Below are 24,217 nucleotides of genomic sequence, written 5' to 3'. Positions count from 1 at the left end.
CTATACAGACACACATGCAGGCACTCGCACACTCTAAACAGACAGACGTTCACAGATACCGCAGTTACATAGTGGGTCCGACGTGCGAAACGCAAGTGACATGCATGCCGCTGAAGGTGAGGTCTGGCCCAATTAAAGCTGCATTTTGTCTTCCTGACAGATTCATAGGCACGTCGGTGACAGAGAGCGAGGCAGAGAAAAGGACATGTCGGCAGTCCGACCCCGTGTGGGACACAGAGATGTACGTGTGTGACAAGTTTCTAAAATTGAGGTGCGCCGCGTGTCACGCGCCATCGCGAGTGTTTTCAGCACCTCGGCGGCGTCGGGTTTCACATTCGTGACAGGCGCGAGGCGCCGTTCCGTCGAGGGGCCCAATACAGCCAGGTAGGAAGCGACGAAAGAGCCTTTCAGACCACTTTCCACATCCGCCCCTTGCCCCCTCACCCCCTCACCCCCCGCCTCCCGCCTGCCTTCCCACTCAGCACTCTCTCCTCTCAGTCAGTTCTTCAGTTCTTCAGAAGCAATTGTTAACCCCCGCCTGCCCCTACCCCCCCCCCCCCCCCCCCAGTGTAATCTAGCAGTATCCAGCATAAAGAACCATGGAGTGGTTTGGAGTCAGGACTCTCTCTCCAATCTCCCAGATTTGGAGAGAGTGAGTGCATTTGTGTGTGTGTGTGTGTGTGTGTGATTGTGTGTGTGCTTGCCAGTCAGATACCATTAGCCTGTTCTGAAACAGCTAGGAGTGCAACAGCAGAGTGTAACACCCTACAGTAGATTAATACACTGTACGTTAGCTGCCCTCTTTGACATAAACTGTTTATGACTCATTCATTATGCCCCCCCCCCCCCCCCCCCGCCAATTTAGTTTTGAACATAGTGCAGCACCTAACACGCTCTTAGGTGTGACACATCAACTGGGCTGTTAAGATGTTCATTTTTCTTTGTATCAAATGGGAGTTATTTGTTTTACATTAGCATGCAAAGGCTACCAGTGATTCATGGTGCTGGTTCATATTGCCTGTTGATGTCTCTGGTTACAGATTTAAAGCGTGTAATATGAACCCAACCAATACACACACTCTGCTCTCACTGTAGAGAAATGCATTGTTTTTTGGTCTGGGAGTGATTCGTTTGCAATCACCGAGCAGTAATCAAGTTATGCAGCGAGAGACGGGGGTAGAGGGGGCGATGAGAGACAGGGAGACACATGAGGAAACCAAATCACTTTTTCCTCAGAGAGAAAATCTATCTGTATCTTATTTACCTGGCCTGCTTGCTCCCATGGGCCTGATTACAATATCTCAGCTCAGATTACTGAAGCTATTATTAATTTACTTCATATAGAGAGAGCAACATATATTACTGTGTGTTAGTGTGTGTGCGTGCGTGTGTGAGAGACAGAGAGGAAGAGGGAGAACCACAGAGAGAGGCCGCTGCAGTCGACCATTGTCGACGTGCAGCACTGTACCAACCCATAAATGTTAGAAACACATGGCAACCATTTTTTTTCTTTTCTTATTTCTTCGTCATGCCTTGTAAATTGATTAATCAAGCTCTTTGAGTGTGCAGTACTAAACGGCACTTTAAGAGCACAAATCAGCAATGAGAGCTCTTCACGTTTCAGCGAGGGCTGATATCTGACAGAACAGCGAGAGACCTCCGCTTCAAACACCAAATGAACGGACTGACCCTGAAAGCCCTCTCCAACAGCAGCACAGGTAAGAGGAGAGAGAAGGGTGTGCTTCCAAATGTCAGGCACTCCCATGAAACGCTTCATAGACTCCAACACTAACCCAAAGGTATAAAATCTCTGCCTGGAATCTCTTTCCTGAAGAAAAAAAAGATTCTCTTGATTCAGGTAAAACGGAATTTTAGATCTTCGGATCCAAACTCTTACAATGACCCTTCGGGGGGAGGTCAATACGAGGGCACCATCCCAGAGCATCAGTAGCAGGGAATGGAATTCCTTAATCTCTCCCCTGACCCCAATTACACCCCCTCCAAGCATCCATTATGCAAACCTGTGACATCATCACCCTCCGTCATCACTTTTGGACCGTTTGGCTGCCTGGGTTGACAGGTACAGAAGACTCAAACGGCGCCGGTGTCAATCGACAAATTAGCAACTTCCACCCATCTTTTGTGACATGCTGGACTGTGTCTTCCTCTGCCTCGTCCTTGGGGAGATCAAGTATACATTTTCATTGACATTAGGGATTTATGGACACTTTTTTTGTGTGACGTGTCATTAATTAATGGAACTTGGAGATATTCATAAAATGGTTACTGTCTGGACAGAGAAGACTTGTGAATGTTGCAATCTCTCTGACAGGAAGCGAATATTTCATCAAAATCATAATTGAAAAGTGATTTAGTTAAACACGATTTGTATCTTATCTACTGAATCTGCATACAATTCTTCAATGACAATATGGGTGAAAACCCTAACTATCCTAAATTCAATGATTTGTAAAAAAGCTTTAGAAATCCCTTCAGGAGCGTCAGCCATTGAAACATCATATTTTCATGAGTAATTATGCCGGTAATTGTAATCACCGAAACATGGTAGACAAACAGCATGATAAAAGCAGACTAAATCCAAGGTAATGCGACAGATTGAGCTCAAGAGTATCTCTAGGAAACAGGTAGCAGTTGCTGGTTCCTGGGTGATTAGATGTTTGTGTGTGTCGATATGTAAGTGTCTGTGTATCGTTACAGGATGTGTTTTGAGTGTGTTTGAAGAGAGTAGTGTAGATGTACAAACCACTTTGAATCAGCCTGGTGAGTGAACGCTGCGTGTGTGCAAACTGAGTCCTGCTGTTTGTTGGGCTGCTGATAACGGTGTTCGCTGACGAGGCAGTGCCACGCAACGACGCCTTTTGTAAATGTTAAAGTGAGGATGTGTTTGGGAGTTTGGAGATGAGTTCTCTTTGAAAAAAGGACGGATGAATAAGAGAAAAGAGAGCTGGTTTATGTTCCAACACTGCGTCTTACGATACAAGCAGTTTATGAAAATACGTGTGATTAACCCTCCCATACATACTCTATGCCACTTCTGTGTATTTCATATGTAAAATCCTGTTTAATCACGTCAAGCATGCTGTAAAAAAAAGGATACCAACATACTACTGCACATTCTCTATCTGTCTCTATCTGTATCTGTCTCTCTCTGTCTCTCTCTGTCTCTCTGTTTCTCAGTCTCTGTCTCTATCTCTCTCTCTCTCTCTCTCTCTCTCTCTCTCTCTCTCTCTCTCTCTCTCTCTCTCTCTCTCTCTCTCTCTCTCTCTCTCTCTCTCTCTCTCTGTCTCTGTGTTTTGCTACTTAAAAGAAACAAGCAGAATAGAGACCCTGTTGGGTTTGTGTATACTTTTGCAAATCATGTAGGTTATTCCCCAGGTGACCTTGTCTCTTTGTAAATGTAACCTTTTTTTTCTCCTTTCTTTTGTTTTTAGTTGTTCAACAACTTTAGCCTTGAGGCTAGCAGCGCACCAGAGTAAGAAGAACAAGGCCATGTTGGTTAAACGTCTCTATCACGTCTTTAGCATAATCGCTTTGTGTTTACAAGGACGGGGCGGTCACAGATAACCTGCTGCGTTCTCTGTGTGTGTCTGCTGCCTCATCAAAATGGTCTCGTCCCCCCCTTCTGCTCTCTCCCTCTGTCCTTCTCATTTTCTCTCATTCCCGCCTCTCTCTCTCTCTCTCTCTCTCTCTCTCTCTGTCTCTCTCTCTCTCTCTCTCTCTGTTTTTTCTTTCTCATCCCTTCTTCTCCCATTTGTCATTGTAGCGCCTCTATCCTTATTTGATCCCTTTAAAGGATCTTATGTTGACATACTGCTCATAACAAGACCAGACATGTTTCATTAGTAGCTAATGTATGCACATTTAAGCTATTATTGGTCGAAGGGAATATGGTCGCAAAAATGCTCTGCTTTTTGAGCAAAACTCACCAAGCAAACAATGGGGGATAATGACAGTCTCCATAAAACATGTTTTTCATCTTTATGTCATCGAGCATCCATCTTAACCTCTCTGAATTATTGATTTAATCACTCCATAGTTACTCATTTCCTTTCACACAACCTTTATTTGTATCGTCGGGCATCCAATGATGCCTTTGCAATTCCGTAATCTCAGCCTTTGTCCAGCCATGAACAGCTGAGTGCATCTGTAAAAGTGTTTCTTATTGAATGGCATCCCAGTTTTTTGGGGGATGGGACAAACAAACTGTTCTCATGAAGTCAACATACTGTCTGTCATGATAGCACCAAATATTTATCACCAGTTTTCTTATTTTAATCGAAGATGTTCTTTGCTATCAAGACCACTACTATAGCTTTATCAGTAGGTGCCCTGTCACTATTGGGGCTTGCACTGAATTGCACTCAAATGCGCAAAAGTGATTCGGCCTTTTTTAACAATGTACTAATGGAGAAAAACAATCATGCTGGCAAAGCAGTGAGTTGAGTGCTTTTTAATGGAGTCTTAAATGGTGTAATAGAAACGCACATAAATTGTGGTCTTAACGAGAACGAAGGGATACAAACAGCAATGATTAGAGGTCATACGATAAAGATGTAATTAAAACAGCACAAAAAAAGGAAAAGATCGGATTGCTTCTTGCACTGGAGGTCTTTTCTGCTAGTGTACATATGGAGATACAGTTTACAGCATAGGCCGAATACTCTAGGCTGACACAATTAAGAGGATTTGCTACCAAAACCACATGACGATCTTGATCATCACAATAAAAAAAGTTGTGAAAAAAAGTATTATTTTTTTAATCGCACCTCGTATATTAATGAAGTTATCCGTTCCATTGGCACAACAGTAGCGCCATGAGATTCCAAGAGACACAGAACAACTGCGTGACTAAGAATTACGTCCGTAATATTGAAAGAGACACTGTGGAAAAAGTCCATATTAAAAACACAAATCTGAACCCGACAGAGGTCAGACTGGCGGAGCAGTGCTCATCCTGAATATAGAGAGGTGTGCTGGCCATAGACATACACCCCGCAGATCACATCGCAGGTTATTATTATCAGAGCTATGACAGGGCCTGGGGGCCACAAGATATGTCTCCTCGCAGCTGTCTCTCGTTGAATAATTGTGACACAGACATAAAGGCTCTCTATCAGAGGGGCAATTATTCCTTCCTATTTTTACATCAATACATAGAACAGCATCCATGGTTGATGACACAACAGTGAACTCGTTCAGTCTAGCTTAGACCTTTTATTGTCACACACATTGAAGCTTAAATTAAAGATTAAATCAGAAACTTATGTTGTGTTTGAATATATATATATATATATATATATATATATATATATATATATTAAGATTTTGAAACATAACTGAGGCAGAATTGATTTAGTTTGTGGGCTGACGGTCAAGAATAGACAGTACTGGTAGGATGAACTGTTCTGTCACGGTGTTGTCCATTGTTTTTGTTAACCCTTGAATGGCAAGACAAAATTAAATGGGGAAAACAATCATTTATCAAGCCATGTCTGCTGTAACTCAATTGTACCATTGAACAGTCAGATCTCATTCTTGCATGGGAAATGTAAATAATGTCTTTAAAGGACGTAGTTTATATTTTTTTATTCAAGTGACATGATTATTGATTATGAATGTTTAACAGCACTCAGGAAATTATTGTACAATTCCAATGAACACTTGAACGATCCTTGGTACTGGTGAGGTTCTTAAAAGGACATTTCACCCCCAAATAAAAGAACAATTCTATTACCTGTCGTGCTATTTATCCTGTTAAATAGTTTTTGTGTGAGTTGCCAAGTTTTGGAGATAAAGGCCAGATGTCTAAATTATCTTGAATTTAATGGAACTAGATTGGGCCTCCTGTCTGTGTGTAGATGCATGCTTCCTTTGGTGCAGTGATAGGGTTGGCGGGTTTAGTTTGGTAGAATATTGTTTCCTTGGACTACAGGTAAGAGGACATAAAATTATTTGGATTTTGTTGTGAACTGTCCCTTTAAGACTGACAGCCATATCCCTCTCCCTCTATCCATATTTGACTTGACATATCCAAACTTGACTTTAGTTTCTATTTTCGTCATCAGAAGAATCAGAATCAGAAGGGATTTTATTCGCCCAGGAATGTTTGCACAAACAAGGAATTTACTTTGGCAGGGAGGTGCATACATTAAACATATAGGAAAATTGAAATAAATTGAATAAATATGTGGACTAACTATACAAAAGGAGCAAAGTCTAGCTGATACTAAGGGGGTTCGAGCTATTAGTAAGGGGAATAAAATGTACATATAATCAACACATACTAAACAATATGTAGCACATAGTCATCCCTATCCTTTATGAAAAAGGGATCTGCTCAGTTTAGCTATGATCTGAGTGTCTGGCTGTCCTCTCTCCTCCTCACAAGCATGTTTTCACCATCATATATCTTATGTATTTTGAGTTTTTGGATGTATGTGTTTTGAGTGTTGTGTATATATGTGAAACACCTTGACAGTCTGAACTAATTGCCCCATGCGGATTAATAAAGCTCTAAACTAAACTCTAAGCACTTTGTTACAGCCAGGATAGTTCTTTTCGATTTAGAGTACTGCAGCTGTTTTTTGACCAGGCGCCATTAACTTCCTCCGAAGGAACAATTACCAAGTACACGCTTTCCCCACATCGAACCACACATTGCTACTGTGCAGAGTAGCAATTGTTGTGAGTCTTCCCAGTTTGGTTAATAATCTGACCACTGTGCTAACAGTGTTAGCAGATGTCATTTCTTGGACCCAATACTACTTGGTGCTTGTTACTGTTGACAGATGAGGCATAGTACCTAATGAGCTCAGAAGCTGCAGGTTGGAGTGAGTATCTGATACCAAGGTAAGGATTCCCCTGCGAACCCCTACTGGTGTTAGGGAGAGAATCTACCCTCTCTCTCTCTCTCTCTCTCTCTCTCTCTCTCTCTCTCTCTATCGCTCTCTCCATCGCTCTCTCTATCTCTCTCTCTATCACATTATCCATCATATCTGCATTTACCATGAACACTATTCATGGTTCTTGAACATTAACTCACCAGATGCACAGAGTTTTACGAGTAGTGCATGCATCAGTTTATTTGCATGCTGTGCTGTTAACAGCCGTGTTATTACCCTGACTGAACACCTCTACCATCACACATACATTATCATGTTAGACTAAAGAGGCACAGTGTGGACAACAACAGGGGATATTCAATTGCATCAATATCAAACATCTGTCGAGGCAACTCCCAATTAGGACGACACGAAGAGATGGCATGAACATCTTTTGATATTTGTATACAATTTGGATTACTTAATTAAACTAAAGATTACACATTTATGTTAGAAATGTTCATGTTTTTAGCTACTGATCACGTTTCAGTAAACCAAGTCAGTAACAACGACACAAATGTATCGTGTTATTAACATTTTGTGTGAAGTGTCTAATAAAAGACTTGTTGACGAAGTACTTCACAGGAAAGCGAAAACTGATAATTACTGTTGATGATTACTCCGTCTCATTTAAATTCATTTCTCATTTGCCATATTAAAACCCAAGCTTGTTTAGCACAGGGGCTTCATACATGTATTAGATGTGGGTGTAAACATAATGTATATTCTGATTTTAATCAGTTGAATTTGCGGTTTGTCGTAAGCCTGATCCCAACAGTGGGGTTCTATGTCTTCATGATTAACTGTGTGGGTGCATATATCTGAGCTTTAGGTAGCGCATAGGCCTTCAAATCCTCGAGCTTGAGCCAGGGAGGGCGGTAGGGGATCTTGGGGTTAACCAGTCAGTGCATTTCCCTGTGTAAAAAATAAAATAAAATATAAAAAAATCCATTCCTCTAACAAGCATCATTTGGTGCCAACTGGGTCTGTTGGAAACATGAGAAACGATCCTTGTTCCGGCACGGTGGCCTAAGCCAAGTGCATTTTGGACATCCTGGTGTTGTTTTGTTTATTTAAAGGGTCCTTGCTTGGAAGAAAAACAGAGCTGATCAAATCTTCTGCCATTTTCTGTAGAACACTGCCTTGGCACACTACATCCACACGTGGGTTCCTTTAGTTTTTTCGAGGAAAGCTTCAGGAAACAAAAGGAAATGTGATCGATGAACATTGTGTGTGATGTTTAACAAAAGGAGCATTGGCTCTAAGTCATCATGTGTACCTCTTTGTGGAGGTTTTTGTCATCGCCTGAGCAATTTCCAGTTTTTTCTACTTCAGGTTTCTGTGTCCAGCAGAGTAGATGAGGCCCATGGTTGCTCCTCCTGGGATATTTCTAAGTGAAGACTTTGAGGCTTTCACTGTACCGACCATTTTCCTTGACATTTCGATCAAGCTCAGCTCATTCTGCACTCATCCAATTTGTACAGTTTCTTAAAAACCCTTATTTTAGCCCTGTAAGACCCCTGGTTGTAAAATTACAACGTCACTTTCAGCTCTATAATTCCGAATATCTTTTTTTTGAAAGACCACATTTATCCAATGGCTTTGCAAGGCAAGACAATAGGATCCATTGGCTGTGTAAATGTGGTCTTTAAAAAGTGTTTTTTGGAGAGCTAAAGGTGATGATGTTGTCATTTTAAACCGGGTCTTACAGGGTTAGGCAGTGTCAACGAAACACTCATGCTCTGAGGGATTACAGTTGTATGCTTTCTTGGTCTAATAATATGTCTGGGGCGCAATGGACAGGGATGTCATTTCAAACTAACTGGGGACCACCGTCATTAAAGAACAATAGCCTTCCTGTCATAAACTGGGCAATTCCAAACACAGACCTTGTTTCAGAGTGCAGAGGTGGTCTCACGTATCGAATAAAATCTAGCATCATTTCCAAGAGTGTGAAAGCCAATCAGCACCTGTCTTTAATCAGTGCTAGATCTGTACAATGGTATGATTTTAACTAGCTCTGTTATAGCAGACTGGAACGACGATGTGTATTCTTCATTAGCACATGTAACTTTATTAACCATCTCCCGCCTCGTACGTCAGTCATTACTCAAAGGTCAAGCTCACCCTATTGGCCTGATGTTCCACTACAAGATCTAGTTTATTTTATTCTAGATCCGCCAGTGCCACCTCATTTACCATCAGTAGGATCCCTTGCTTCATCTCCTAACACCATCGTTTAATGTTGTTCCTGATGTTGCACATGCCTTGCAAGAATCCTCGCCTGTGAAAAACCGCAAAAGGGCAAAAGGGATGTGAACCTTCGGTCACCAGACATTCTTCCTCACCTTGGACCGACCCAGAATCCTCCTGGTGCACTGCCACTATAAGAGGTGAAGATAAATCCATATTCAAGCAGGGGACATTGAGCGCTTGCCTTGGGCTCGCCTCCTCGAACACAATAAAGTATCCACTCTTTCATAAGAACAGAACAAAGAAAATGCTACACAAATCTCTGCAAAAAACCCTTCTGGCACACTGGGCTGGGGAAGCCTTTAAGAGCTTGTTTTGGAGGCTGTACAGGAGAGATACTTTACCGTCAACATGTTTTGTACAACACCCTCTGGTCATACGGTATTCGCATGAGACTTCAATGGGATGGAAACATAATTACAACCTCCCTGGTCCATCCCAAGACCTTTTATGAAATATTTCTTTATTCTAAGTCAGGGCCGCGTTTCCTTGAGCCATGTAACTAGTGGTAGGGCACAGTTGAGGATAATCTTCAGCACATTGACCCTGATGCTTGTGTTAATATGAGAGCCCAAATAAGTTGTTTCACAAGTATATCTAATTGGACAGGGTATGCCAATTACTAAGCCTACTGTATAGTCAATTATGATGGTTGAAACCCGCCCAGTTTGTACTTGAAAGAGTTCCTCTTTATTGAAGGGAGCCAGTCTTAAAAACACTTCAATCACTCTTTCATCTTCTCCCTATGGGAAAATAATTACTTTATCGTGGACCCCCCTGCTATCCAGCAGACAATGTTGCTTCATATTGAGCAACCAAAGCTTAGCAAGGCCACAATGCAGGCCATTCATTTTTTGTCACACTTAAGATCACATTAGACACCATATTAGATTTAATGACTTTAGGTTTTTAATTAAGGTAATTTTGATGGCATGGTCTCCCTGTGAGAATGTCGTAAAAATCTCCATCTAATGTTTCCTGTGGGGGTGGTCAAAGCTGTCATGTCATGTAGACTCCTGTAATCAGTCTCCCGCCTGCAAATGCTTTCAGAAATAACATAACCGCCACGTTCTAATGCAGCCGTCCTGCTGTGTCGGATGGAAATCAGTGGATCTGACTGAGATTGTAAAGGCGGGAGTCTTTGGGCTGAGCGACGTGGCCCCTGTGTCCTGGGTGTCATTCTACTGAGTGGAACTATCTGAAACGTAGCAGTTTAAGTCTAGCACTTCGTAATGCTAGGGAATCGGGCTAGTAATCAGAAGGTTGCTGGATCGATTCCTGACCGTGCCAAATGACGTTGTGTCCTTGGGCAAGGCACTTCACCCCACTTGTCTCAAGGGTAATGTCCCTGTACTCACTGTAAGTCGCTCTGGATAAGAGCGTCTGCTAAATGACTATATGTAAATGTATCCCCCCCCATCCAGGGCCCCATCAGTAGCATCCCCACGCCAGTGATGTTTGAGCTGTTACCGTGTATTGGTGGGGGGGGGGGGGGGGCGACTGAGCGGTTAGGGATTCGGGCTATTAATCAGAAGGTTGCCAAAATGATGTGTCTTTGGGCAAGGCACTTCACCCTACTTGCCTCGGGGGGGAATGTCCCTGTACTTACTGTAAGTCGCTCTGGATAAGAGCGTCTGCTAAATGACGTAATGTAAATGTACACCAGCACAGACTGGGTGCATTTCTGAGATGCTGGTCAACAGTGATGTTTTTGAACCAGGCCTCTCACCTACAGAGAATATGTTGCCACACAGGTGATGAAGGAACAGTTTTAGAGTCCAGGGATAAGTGTGCGAAATACTTCTGGCTAAATGTGATGCCCGTCATACAAGCCCCACCAATTGGATTCAAGGTCATGATGGGATAGTAAAAGCAAAGGTTTCACTTTAAAAATGTCGTTGAGCACTTTAAGCCAACAGGCTAGGCAATTGGAAACAACCCATTGTATTTTTAGAAAATATAATTTGTGTCTGTAAAGGTCAATTGCAGTGATTTACATGGAATACTCGTTGTGAATGAGTTCTTTGCTGAATGGTTGATAGAGAAGATAATGATGGCATACCTTTTAAATGTTCCATTTTATATCTTATGGTCAATTACATCTTGCACATTTATTTTGGGTAAACATGACCGTTTGCCATGAAGACATGAAGTGTCTGGTGGTTTTTATACTGCTTAGCATCACAATAGTTAAACATCCTTGCAGGTGGAAAACTTCTAGAATGTTTCTTTTTGAAACAGGATTCCATCCATTTCTTTACATTCTAACTCCCTGTCAAATAATGAAGGGCTTCAACAAGCTTCAGTTTGACTGAATTAGTCCTCAAATGTACCTTTTTAATTTCTGTTGGCTACTTCAGTTAATTTTTTAGTCCACGACTAATGTGAAATACTTACTGAACACATTACTAGGTCTCTGAAATGCTTTTATGATGGTTTTATTATCACGTTGACATTTCTGAACTGATGAAGCCTTCCTTTAACCAAGGATGCCCATGAACATCTCCCATCGACTCCTCCACGAGCCCCAAAAGGGATTTCAGTAGACGCCTCCCTCCCTCCCTCCCTCCCTCCCTCCCTCCCTCCCTCCCTCCCTCCCTCCCTCCCTCCCTCCCTCCCTCCCTCCCTCCCTCCCTCCCTCCCTCCCTCCCTCCCTCCCTCCCTCCACCCCCCCCCTCTCTCTCTCTCTCTCTCTCTCCATCTCCCTCCCTGCTCCGTGTGAGCTGAGAGCGCATGGCTAGCGCTGCCTAATTATTTCACTCTCCCTCACAGGCTTCCCGATCGCCGAAACACACACACCGCTCTCTTGACTGTCTCCGCATCCGCACTGCGAAGCCAAGATGCAGTTTCTACCCGACCAAGGCTGAGGCGGCGACAGACCTCACCAAATGTGAACGTTATCAGTTCAGGGTAACCTGTTACTGGTGACACGGTCAGCAACGACAAATGCTTCAGACCCGCGCGCAACATCCCCGGGTCCGTTGGGGAGGAAGACGCCTCAAGCAGTGATGGGACAGTTCTCGGGAGGAGGATGCTTGAGTTTCGGCATTCTCGTGTTCCTGGCTTTGCAGCTCCCGACCACAGTGGCACGAGGTAGGCACAGACCAGGTAGCCTACACTGTCTCTTAGGCTACTTTCTAGTTTGTGAGCTGTTTCAGTTTCACTGTTAATAGTCAATTGGCTAGGCTACATTATCAGAACATTTTAATTTATCTTTACTCATCCCGAAAAAAAAAACAACAACAAATAAACATGTCAAATACGTAGCCGACTTGCAGGGCAGTTTTGGGAAGGTGTTTCTCGCCACACTGGTCAAATGGAAGTCGTACTTTGAATTTTGAGGGGCAACCTTCTCTCCGTGGGCAATAATCACTGTGATTTCTTATCAAGTTTTAAGCAGGTCCACATGTAAGTCCACGAACACTGAACACAGTGCCATTTTGGAGACTAACTATTCTTATACCTTAAGTGAATATCGTCAGGTCTCTGAAACTCGCCCGTTTTAAAGAAGCTGTAAATCCAGAATAGGTTTAGCTCATATGTCTGCATACTTATCACCTTCTGTAAAGCAACAGGCGCAATGGTTGTGCACGGATACTGGAATTGAATGATAAACGTCTTTTTCAAAATAAGGTTTTCACACAAGTTGCAACCTTTAGTGAATACGTGTTGCAAGGCGTTTATTTCCAGAGTATTTGCATTCAAATGCGATAACTCAATTTATTTGCGCGGTGGTCACGGTATATAACCGCCGCACATTCACAACACGTTGTGCTTGAAATGGTCGCCCAGGTCATCAGACTAGTAGATGCCGAAGCAGGAACCATATGAAGGACGACAACTCCGTGGAGAGGTCCTAGGTGTTTTTGAAGAGTTCATTAAAATTGTGCTCATTGCGCACACATTGTTTCCGTTCATCGACCGTACTCACCGCAGACTGTGACAGGATTGGCTTTTATTTAGATTGGTCAGATTGAGGGTCACCGTCACCGATCTCAAATCATTGCATCTATAGAATCAGTAAGCTCTGATTGATAACAATCCACTGCCTTTGGGTTGTGGCACATTATAAAACAATTGGGTTTTTTCGACTTAAATAGCTGTTTCTGATTGGACGAGCGACGTTCCATGAGTGGAATTATCTGACAACAACCCACTCTGACTTTTCACTCCAATAAAAATGTAACCCTCGAACGTTCCCTCAAAGTTCTATATGGAAATATGGTCTCCGTTGGATTGCCAAAAAATGACTAGTCATGACACATTAATAAAGTTTAGTTTTGTCTCACAACGAACCTTAGGTATGTCTGGTTTCCCACTATTGAATCAACCCTGACCCCATGACATCCATTTAACTTATACCATCTCTTACAATGAGGCATTTGCAAGTCAATTAGCAAATTAGGCCTAAGGGGTTCATTTTTTGCATCTCAAGTATGGAAATTAACTTGAACTTGAATTATATAAATATTTGATTAGCGAGATATTCTGCTTCAGGGTTTGAAGCAATGGTTACATTTGGAGATCGAGGACGACCTGCGCCCAGGGTGGCCAAGCCGAGGCCTGTCTTGGGCAAAGGATGCTGCAAGTGGCAAAGGACACCTACGTTTGTCACTTTCTTCACCCTTGTGAAATAGAATAAGATCCCTCAACCTTTTGTAAACAAAATATTTGACTTTGCTCAGAGAGGGATAACATGACATCTGCGGTATAAACTGTACAATTGATTCTATGATCAGCTTCTCCTTGGGGGGGGGGGGGGGGATTTGTCATCACTGATTACAGTAAACATGTCTACTGTACAATATGTTCATGTCAGGTGGATTGTTCTGTCCGCAGTAGGCCTATGGTAAAAACGGTTTGAGACACATTCGGAGGCACAGGCTGCAGGCGCAGAGAAATTGAGTGATCTGAGTGTTTGGTGGAGAAGAACCTTCACTGAGACAGGTTTCATATGCTTTTGATGTTTGTGTTGCGCCTCACCATCTGACATGAGAGAGAGGGAGAGAGGGAGAGAGGGAGAGAGAGAGAGAGAGAAAGTCATGAATAAAGGGCTATGGAGTCATTTGCACGACTGGCCATGTTTTATTTATGTCAAAGATGGCCGCCGCTCAAGCCGCCACTTTGATTCCTCAGACTTTTTTTTTTTTTTACAACATGAGAGGAATTCACCGCTAGTGCATTCTGGGAAGGCTGTGTTTTTGGTCTTGAGGCTTGTGGTGTGTCTGCGAACAGGCTGTAACAATATTGCGTCACCCAAACAATATTTCAGAAACATTCAAGCGTTGTTAAAATGTTTCTGAATTCTTTCGAGCCGTCTCCAAGTTTCAACTTGTGTCAAGTTTCAAGTTACGAACTCTGGTGGTGGTACCGGCTGTTCTGTTGTTGTGTTGTGGAGCGCTATATCTGAATGTGGATATCTGAATGTGGAAAGGGAGTTGAATCTGGAGTGGGGTCTACATGAATCCTTTTCACTTACTCCTTCTGATCCAGAGATGAACCGTGTTTGATGCCGTTCCATCATGTGTGGTGGGGCCCCAGAGGTGCTTGAAGCCGATTGGTGCAAAATGTTGAGACTGTGTTCGATTGCTACGACAAGACTCCTTGTAAATCTACTGTCTGTTTTGTCATATGCTGTGTGCTTGGGTGGATTTGTGGATTATTGTCATTCCAATCTTGTTAGACAGTGGATTTGGGTTTCTTTGGAAATCTCCATAGAGAATTTCAGATTTTTGGCTTAGATCAAATGCTATTGTCACTAACACCCTTACGAATTTCCCCAGTGATTGGTTACAGTGTGTGTGTGTCGGAGAAAGACAGCAAGAGATGATGTGAGTGTTCAAATTGTTTTTAGAGGAGAGTGCAAGCCTCGACTGTTGTCTCTCTCCCGGTCTTCTGCTGATTTGACACTATGGGCTCTGTCTGCTGTGCTGTGTCTGCTGTGCTGTGTCTGCTGTGCGGTGTCTGCTGTGCTCTGTCTGCTGTGCTGTGTCTGCTGTGCTGTGTCTGCTGTGCTGTGTCTGCTGTGCGGTGTCTGCTGTGCTGTGTCTGCTGTGCTGTGTCTGCTGTGCTGTGTCTGCTGTGCTCTGTCTGCTGTGCTCTGTCTGCTGTGCTCTGTCTGCTGTGCTCTGTGAAGCCTCAGAGCCCAGGACGTGATCGAAGCTTTCACTACTGTCAAGAATTTCCTACCAGTGCTGAAAGAGGAACCTGGGTGATAACTTCCCATCCGCGATTCACCACGCACTGCCTCGCTAGCTGACTCAACGCCACTTTCTCGCTAGCTGACTCAATGCCACTGCCTCGCTAGCTGACTCAACGCCACTGCCTCGCTAGCTGACTCAAAGCCACTGCCTCGCTAGCTGACTCAACGCCACTGCCTCGCTAGCTGACTCAACGCCACTGCCTCGCTAGCTGACTCAACGCCACTGCCTCGCTAGCTGACTCAACGCCACTGCCTCGCTAGCTGACTCAATGCGGCTGCCTCCAAAAGCAGAATTTGCACCATTACAGATGACTTCAATGTCAAGCACTCGCGTGCTATTCTCTGCCTCTAGTTCTCTCTCTCTCTTTCTGTGTATCTCTCATTCTGCGTATCTCCATATCTTTAACATTACCCCTTGCTCTTTTACCTATGGGAGACTTTGATTCATAAATTCTTCCTTCTTCCTGTGTTTTTTCCCCCCTCCCTCGCTATTCCTGTCACAGTAATTCAGTTGGAGCAGATTGTTGCAGTGACAAATGCCTCAGTTCTGGAGCCATTTCTCAGCTCACCTGATGGAGGGAAGACAGGAGACAGCCAAGGGAAGGGGATGGAGGGGAGGGTGGGGAGATAGGTGGAGGGAAAGGCAGAAGGGTTGGAGAGTGGCATGCTGGGATATCTGATGTTATCCGTCAGTGCCACTGCAGAGTTCGTCAATAACACCAAGCATCTGTCAGGTTGGTCCTGACGAATGCATTTCGAGAGTAATCAAAAGCAAATAAATATTTAATGGCTCTGAGCCTTAAAGTTAGAGTTAAAAAAAGAAAGTGTGTGTGTGTGTGCGCGTGTTCATGCGTGTGTGACTTTGAAAGGCTGGGTCTTCGGGAGAAAGTAAAGATCTGCGATAGATCAATAAGAATGCACTTAAACAACACTGATACCTTTTTTTCATAATGACCAGGGTCCCCTAGGACCATCAGAAACCCCACACAAAAGGTGGCTTCAGAACATACCAACAGAATACAATGGCGAACAATGTAAAAGCTTTAATGAACATTTTGAGTTGAAAATTAAATATTCAATATTGTCTGCATGTTATTATAAAGGACTCAAAACAGGCTAATTTGAGTTATTGAGCATGCATGTCATTTCAAAAATTAAACGAGACAGTTATTCATCAATAGCCTATGAGGTTAACAGTTCTGCTTTGTCAGTAACCAAATTGCATTACCTGTGAATAATGGTTATTTAAATGATCTTGGCTCATAGACATACTGAGCTATTAAACCAGATCATTTTCCATCTATAATAAAAAATACAAAAAGCTCTATATATAAAAAAGCACATTTAACATTTTACAAAATTTTATAATAGTTTTTCTCCTGCTCAAAACTATGCCCATACGCCCATAGAACTGCCCCTCGACCAACCTAAACCCTCCTGCTGCACCAGTCTAGAATGAACGACATGTTCAGTCTGGGGCTAATCTCACCTGAGGGAGATTTCTCAGATGAAAATCCTCTCATTTACATTTAGTCATTTAGCAGACGCTCTTATCCAGAGCGACTTACAGTAAGTACAGGACATTCCCCCCCCCCCAGGCAAGTACGGTGAAGAGCCTTGCCCAAGGACACAACGTCATTGGGAACGGCGGGGAATCGATCCGGCAACCTTCTGATTGCAAGCCCCTCACCGCTCAGCCATCTGATTTCCCTCATTTGGCTCGGGGCCTGTCTGACAGCAGCTCTGACTAAACAGATTAGCTTCCTGTGTCTGTCTAAAGTGGACAAGAGAGGGAGGTCCGCTCGGCATACACATCAAGCCCTTTCAGCTCGTCCGTTAGTTCCACAGACAGTGGGATTACACGATGGCGCCACCCTTAAACCCCTCTGCTGGGTCGACAGACTTACCGTGCGTGACCCCTTTATGGTCCTCCGGACCCCCGCTGTGAATCTGAATGGTGTTTTAGCTCTCTCTGGCTCGGACGCGTGTGTGTGTGACGAGATTGGGACTTCGATTTTGTGAAACTATGGATGGCTGTGTTGCTCCCTATGCATATTTCATGCAGCCCTATCTATATCTCCGGTGACTGATTGGTGCTTTAATGAGGCTGTGTCCGTGGTCCTGGAGGGGCTGGGCGGATGAGCCCCTGGAGGGGCTGGGTGGAGGGGCCCCTGGGGGGGCTGGGTGGAGGGGCCCCTGGAGGGGCTGGGTAGAGGGGCCCCTGGAGGGGCTGGGTGGATGAGCCCCTGGGGGAGGATAAACCCCAGCAAGGCTCTCGGTCCTCAGCCGCGCAGCTTGTAAAACCCACAAAGCACTTCCTCACAATAAAATGGAAAGTGAATTTCCAAGGGCTTTTGAAGATGCCTTTCTCTCTCTCTCTCTCTCTCTCTCTCTCTCTCTCTCTCTCTCTCTCTCTCTCTCTCTCTCTCTCTCTCTCTCTCTCTCTCTCTCTCTCTCTCTCTCTCTCTCCTACTCTCTTTCTCCTACTCTCTTTCTCTCTCCTGCTCTCTCTCTTTCCTACTGTTCAGCAAAATCAGAAATGCTCCTTTATGCAACATTAGGACTCAATAGATGCTTTTCAAAGTGGCCGTTTAACGAATAAGCACAAGCAGACAATTCACCAGTTTTCCTGGGCAATTACAAGCACACCATATGCTAGCCTAACCAAACACTTTATTCACAATAGCAATCAGCTGCATAACCCCCCCCCCCCCCCCAAAAAAAAAAAATCTGTTTAAAACAATGACACGCTTTCCTGATTCGCTGGGTTAGTTGGAGTTCACCCAGGCGAGGTCTTCCTTGGAGAGGACTTTGCTTTCATTAGAACCTTTTGGTACCGGGGTGTAGAACAGCAAGCCCCCTGCAGAGAGCAAGCACAAGCCAGGAGAGACACACCTGTATCTGCGGCAGATGTTGGAGACAGCCCCCGTGGTTCACCGCTGCTACCGAAATCAGCAACCCCCAACCCTCCTTCCTGTGTGCGTGACAGAGAAATGAATTATGGGTCTGATAAGATGTACCAACAAAAAATAACTGGGACTTGGGAAAGAGAAAAAAAGCACTGTGTTAGGATCCTTGGCTTGTGGAAGAAATGTAGATTTCCTGTGTGCGTACATTATTCACTAATCAATAGAACTAGTCATTGGATACTAGTTAGTATGTTTTCATGGAAGCTTGCTATTAATAAGAGTAGATTGTGTCTATGTGTCAGGGTTAATAGATGTTCGAGGTCAGGAGAAAGTACTGGATAAATGTTCCTTGTCATGACTACAAGGAGAGCTCCAACTGGTCATGCGGTTGGGAGCTGTGAATCTCTTTCTCTGAGACTGTTGTAACGTCATTCCTGCCTGACTGTCACCATCTATGTTTACATTCTTGTGCCCTATAAAAGATGGTCCTCCGGCCTTCAGAGCCGAGAGAGACATGATTGAGACCTAAGCCTGGTGCTGTGTTGTCATTTATTGTCAGAGGTCTAGTTTTCTCTCCCAATCTGCAGATTGACAAATACTTATTAAAATCCAGAACTCAACTGAACTTTAGTCACTCAGTTTATGAAGAGACAAAACTAAACACTTTCTTCATCAGGCTCTTGACTGGTCGATCCTGAGGTGGCACCTGCTGGCTCTTTCCCAGTAGTGGGTGAAGGGGTCAGGAGCCTGTAGCGCTTGGTGTGGCAGGAGCTCACTTTGGTTTATTCTGCCCATGAGGGCCCCTATGTAAATCCATTTGCCGCGTCTGATTTACATTTAAATGAAAACAAATGACTATTCATTTAAATGGGAAATTGAAATGAACGTGGTAACGCGAGCTCCTGTCGTACCTGCTGTTTTCTTTTGCTTTAGCCTGAAGGTGCTTCTGGATTGTATTCTTCCTGTCTGCTGCATTGTATTCTTCAGGCGAAGTGGATATTGAGTTCAACAGCAGAATCTGAATAATGTTTATCCAAGGCAGGGGGGCGGTGGGGGGTTTCTGACTTGCTAGCAAAGTTAACGTCTCCTTTCGGCACGATTGAGCTGCAATGCCCTCGCAAGGTTACCCGTGTCGACAGAAGCCGCAAACTCTGACGACACTCCCCTTCAGCCAAGGACTCCCGTTTGTCATTAAGACAGATAACATCTTTTGTTTTCATCAATGCCTCTGAATTCGTCCAAGACCACCTTTTGTTTTCGCGGCACAGAGCGCCAAATCGATAAAAGGGCCTCTCCTATCTCTCTTTGTTTCATCTGTAGACCATCAGAGCAGAGGACGCGGTAACCTGCTGCCACAGGGCCACGCACCTCGCGCCTGTCCGAACCTTATTTAGGTGGCCGAGACACAAATAGTTTGAATATTTTCGTACATGCACCCACATTTACATTTCATTTTCAGGAAACGCCACTCTGTGATCTGCTTGTTTGACTGACACGCCCTCATTCGCATCCGGCCGCGGCCTGCATACATATTTGATCGACATTTATACTACCGAGTGATGAGGTTGCCGGCTATGTCAAATAGCCATCGGTGGCTGCTTCGGTTGCATCGCTGGAGAGTGTGAGGAGAATGCAAGAGCCTGTTGCACAATGCTTTACATTAGAGGGGAAATCTGTCTGTTTTTTTTTTGTGCTTGTTTTGCACAATTCTTATGTCAGTTTGATAGGAGGCCATGTTTTGTGGTACACATGTACTGACAAGGCCCGTGCATACAGAAACGACTTCTACAAACACATCTCAAATTGAAATGTCAAGCTGAAATGAACAGGCCTGGTATTTGAAGATGGAAAATAGCCGCTTTCATGCAGAAAGCCTCTCATGTTTGGCCAGCATTCTCTCACTTGGTTGGCCGAACCGGAATCCCAGTTAAAGCCAAGCTGTTTTCTTTTGGGAACATCAGGCCTAGTTTGTTTGGACAGCACACCTCTCCTGAGATGCGTTTCGTTGTACACGAATAACCAAGCCACACTTCAGATGTTTTTGGTGAACATGCATGACTGAGTTTCACAGCTTCACGTGGTTCAAAGACATGCTTTAATTCTGGTCAGGTCTTTCCATCTTCATCACTGAAATGACACGTTTTAAAATGCCATCTGGAGATCCCTAACCATGTAACCTTTTCTCCTAGATATTGTACACCGGTAATCCCAAAACATGGCTGTGATAAAACTCAATTACCCAGCAAGCACTCCTGACCCTTCTCCTGTCTGTTCCAGCCGCCGTCACCTCAGTCTCCTCTCTTTATCTCCGCCAATGTGGATTAACCAAAGACCGTCCGAACGGATTGCAATCTTTGGTGAGAAAAAAAAAGTACAAGAAGAAAAAAAAAGAAAGCAGAGTAATAGAGTGAGCCAATCAATGGGAAACGGCGTAGCCAGAGGACACAGGGGGGATCTCTCCTCGGTGTAGTCTCCTTCCGTGAGCGTCAAGTTTGTCTACGTTTACTTGGGGGACTAATTAAGGCCATTGCCCGGGCCTGAACTGGAACTGCTGGCTCGCCTAACCACACAGAGGCAAAGTGGACCAGATCTATAGCCGGTCAATATGCTAGGCCTCCATAGTCAAAACCAATGAGTGTCATATAGAGCGCTACAACGCAAGGTCTTGGAGCGAACCCTATGCTCAAGACCGAGAGGGTCAGCTAAGCATAGCTCAGCAGGCTATAGAACTGTTCTCACTGGCAATTGACCTTTTCTAGCAAAAGAGGAATTGGTTGTAACACCAGTCTCATACTTGAAGTGTGTGCGCGTGTGGTTGTGTGTGTAATGCCCTCCTTGTCAGGTCACGGTAGTGTTTATTATAACCCTCACATTACCATGGTGGCCGATTGTTGACATTTAGCCCTTCTCCCTGCAGACCAGCGTTTCTCAAAGTGTTTAATAACCCAACGGTGGGTCGTTTTTTAAAGGCCATTGGAGACCGCTGTTCAGACAGGAGATAAAACACTGACTCTGTGACTCATCCCTGGGGGGTGGGGGGGGGTCTTTTACGCTGTAGCTGGAACCCTCACCTCCCCCCCGCCCCCTCCCCAGCACGGTACCCAAGGTCAGAGGGGTCCCCACACTCACCCACACTGAGATGAGAACACGATCAAACGCAGGTTGCTCTGGGCAGCAGCACCCCCGCCCTCCCCCCCCTACACAAGAACACTTCAAAGCAAATCCACCGATTTGAAGATGCCGTGGTAGCGCACAGAGAAAAGAGGCAGAGGCGGGGTGTGGTTGCGTGCCACTAGGCCAACAACCCCCTGTTGTGATATAATAGGTCCAGAACAGTGACTCCGCCGAAACGAGGTCACGCCGCTTGACGGCGCCTCAGGTCAGGCCCTGGCGCCGTCCCTACCCCGGCGCGGTTCTTGATCATCACCGCCTGGGAAGCGGGGGCGAGGCCCGGCACTGTCTTCCGTGACACCTGGTGGGGGAATTAGGTGTGCATAAGGAGGGCCAGAGAGCAGGACTCTTCCTCACGCTCTCCTTAATTCCGCATTAGGCTAATGGGAAGGCGCTCTCGTTTGCGAATCTCACTTGTGCGGCGCGGAGGTGACGCCTGGGAAGAGGAGGCCGGCTAATGAAAAGGTAATGACGGCCCCGCTCACCGCCATAACGGCCCAATTATTTCCGAAATGAGATTCTGCCAAAGCGAGAGGATTGCATTTTTTTTCCCCCCCCACACTTCCTCTATCCCTTCATGGTTTTTAACAAGCACTTTTGTGTGGGTTTTTTTCTTCCTTTTTTTGTTGTTGTTTTTGCCCGTAATTTGGGATGTGAGATGGGGAGCAAGATTGCAGGTGAGGCAGTTTTTTTTATTTTATACTGGTGTGCATGAATGTGTGTGTGTGTGTGTGTGTGTGGGGGGGGGGGGGGGCTGTACATTTTATTGTCCTCTGAAGGGTATTCCACCGAGGCCAACAGATCCCATGTGCTTGCACACGGTATTGATTTTCATTTCCGTGTACATTCTTGATCATAGCTGCCCCATCTATTGCTCCACGTTCGTACATTCAATTATCATTTTTTTCAAGCTTTTCTCAATTTTTATCCACCAAGCAGATTGGAATTTCCGTATTATCTGCTTCGATATCTGCTCACCTTAATTCGACTAGGTCAGGTGGAACATGCCCTGAGGTTTGCCAAAATCAAGCAAATACAAGGCAGTTGGCAAATATTGGTGTTTATCCAGCATCAGCACACTAATGTTGATTTAGTGGATAAACAGTTCCTCGTGGCTTACGGTGGACATTTGCATTTTATTTGATTCTCTTTGGACACCAGCCAGTGTTGGTTCCATCCTGCTTTATATATCCGTCTCTCTTTATCACTCTCTTTTTATCTGGCTCTCGCTCTTTATTTTACTCATTCATCTTCTGTCTTTGTCTCTCTCTGTCTGTCTTTATCGGTCTGTTTGTCTCTGTCTCTCTCTCTCTCTGTTTGCACGAATCACTCTACCTTAATACACACTCTACTGAGGGTGGGAAGCCCTACTGATACTGTGTTGGACCACATCCTGATGATGCAGTGGACTGTGTCTCCACGCATCAGACAAAACTAGGAAGCTGTGGAGTGAGCAGCACCTGCTTTTAAAGGTCGTACGTTGAGGAGAGCACACGCTTTATGAGGAATCCTCTCGGGTTCGGCGTCCATGCGTTTAACAAGGGCTGAGACCTCAGTTCCCCCACGTAATCCAGACACTACCCTTCACGATATTCACCTTGAAGGCCAGGGTGAAAGCTTTTTCACCAGATAGCCCTCTCACAAGTCCATGAGTTCAGGGACATACTGTGCGTCCTTTGCAAGTGCAGACCAGTGTCATAGCAGCCATGTTCCATTGTGAGGTCTACATGGAATATTCACTGCGCTACAGTAGATTTACTTGTGTTATTATTACATATATCTCTATATATATTTATATAAATATCTCGCAGGGTATCTATTTTAGGGCAGCTGTCTGAACAGATAAGAACAAGGTCACAGTCAAGAACTTGAAACTCTTTCGACAATGCCCCCAGTAACAACAGCAATGTCTGCACGATAGGAACTACAAGGTACAGTATAGGGCGAGCCAACATGGAAACCTCCTAGAGCCTACAGTAGGTTTGATGATTCCCTAAGAAGCCTGGCCCAGCGAGAAACAGTTTCAGGATCCATAACCTAGCATCCACAGACCCCGGGCTTATTCAATCCACACTGTTGTGGGTTTTGGTGATTTAAATGCAATTTTGTGGGTCAATTTATCTAGTGCAGCCAACTGTCCCCGTAATGCTGTTTTGATTGAGTGTGCGGTGCATGCGGCTGCATTTCCATTTTCCAATAGACCTCGCTCATTCTGGAGCCGTTCGGCGCCTTTACACGTACTTTGGAGATGTGGTCAGACGCCGGGCTTCATTTAGCTGCGTTGTGTTAAAGCGTCCGTTTGAATGTGTATTGACTGTTGTTGTTGTCGCTTACGACGTTTGACCGGGAATGATGATTCTCATTCGAGTGCAGCCGCGTTTCACATTCCGCTGTTGGTTTTGTTTCGAAAAATGTATTCATGGGGTGCTTGTGTTGATGTCATTTGCAGTGTGTTTAGACTTTTGGATTGAAAGCCGGAATCCGAAACTTTTCTTATGGAAGTTTGTCAGGAACAAACTTCCCATCGTTGGATATTCTCTATCAGATCAGGTGATGTTTTCACAGATTGATTCCTGAATCCCCCCCCAAAAAACTTTAAAGCTCCTCTTTCCATCCTCCCAGATTTCCTCCCTCTTCCACCCCCCCCCCTCCTCCCTCCTCCCCTCTTCATTACTCCCTCCTCCCCTTCTCCCTCCTCCCTCTTCCTCCTCTCTCCTCCCTACTCCCTCCTCCCTCCTCCCTCCTCCCTGCCTCCTCCCTCCCTCCCTCCCTCCCTCCAT

The sequence above is a fragment of the Hypomesus nipponensis genome, chromosome 27, assembly GCF_054491055.1.
Source record: "Hypomesus nipponensis isolate SF chromosome 27, ASM5449105v1, whole genome shotgun sequence".
Taxonomy (NCBI): Eukaryota; Metazoa; Chordata; class Actinopteri; order Osmeriformes; family Osmeridae; genus Hypomesus; species Hypomesus nipponensis.
Note: the sequence above shows the minus strand (reverse complement) of the source record.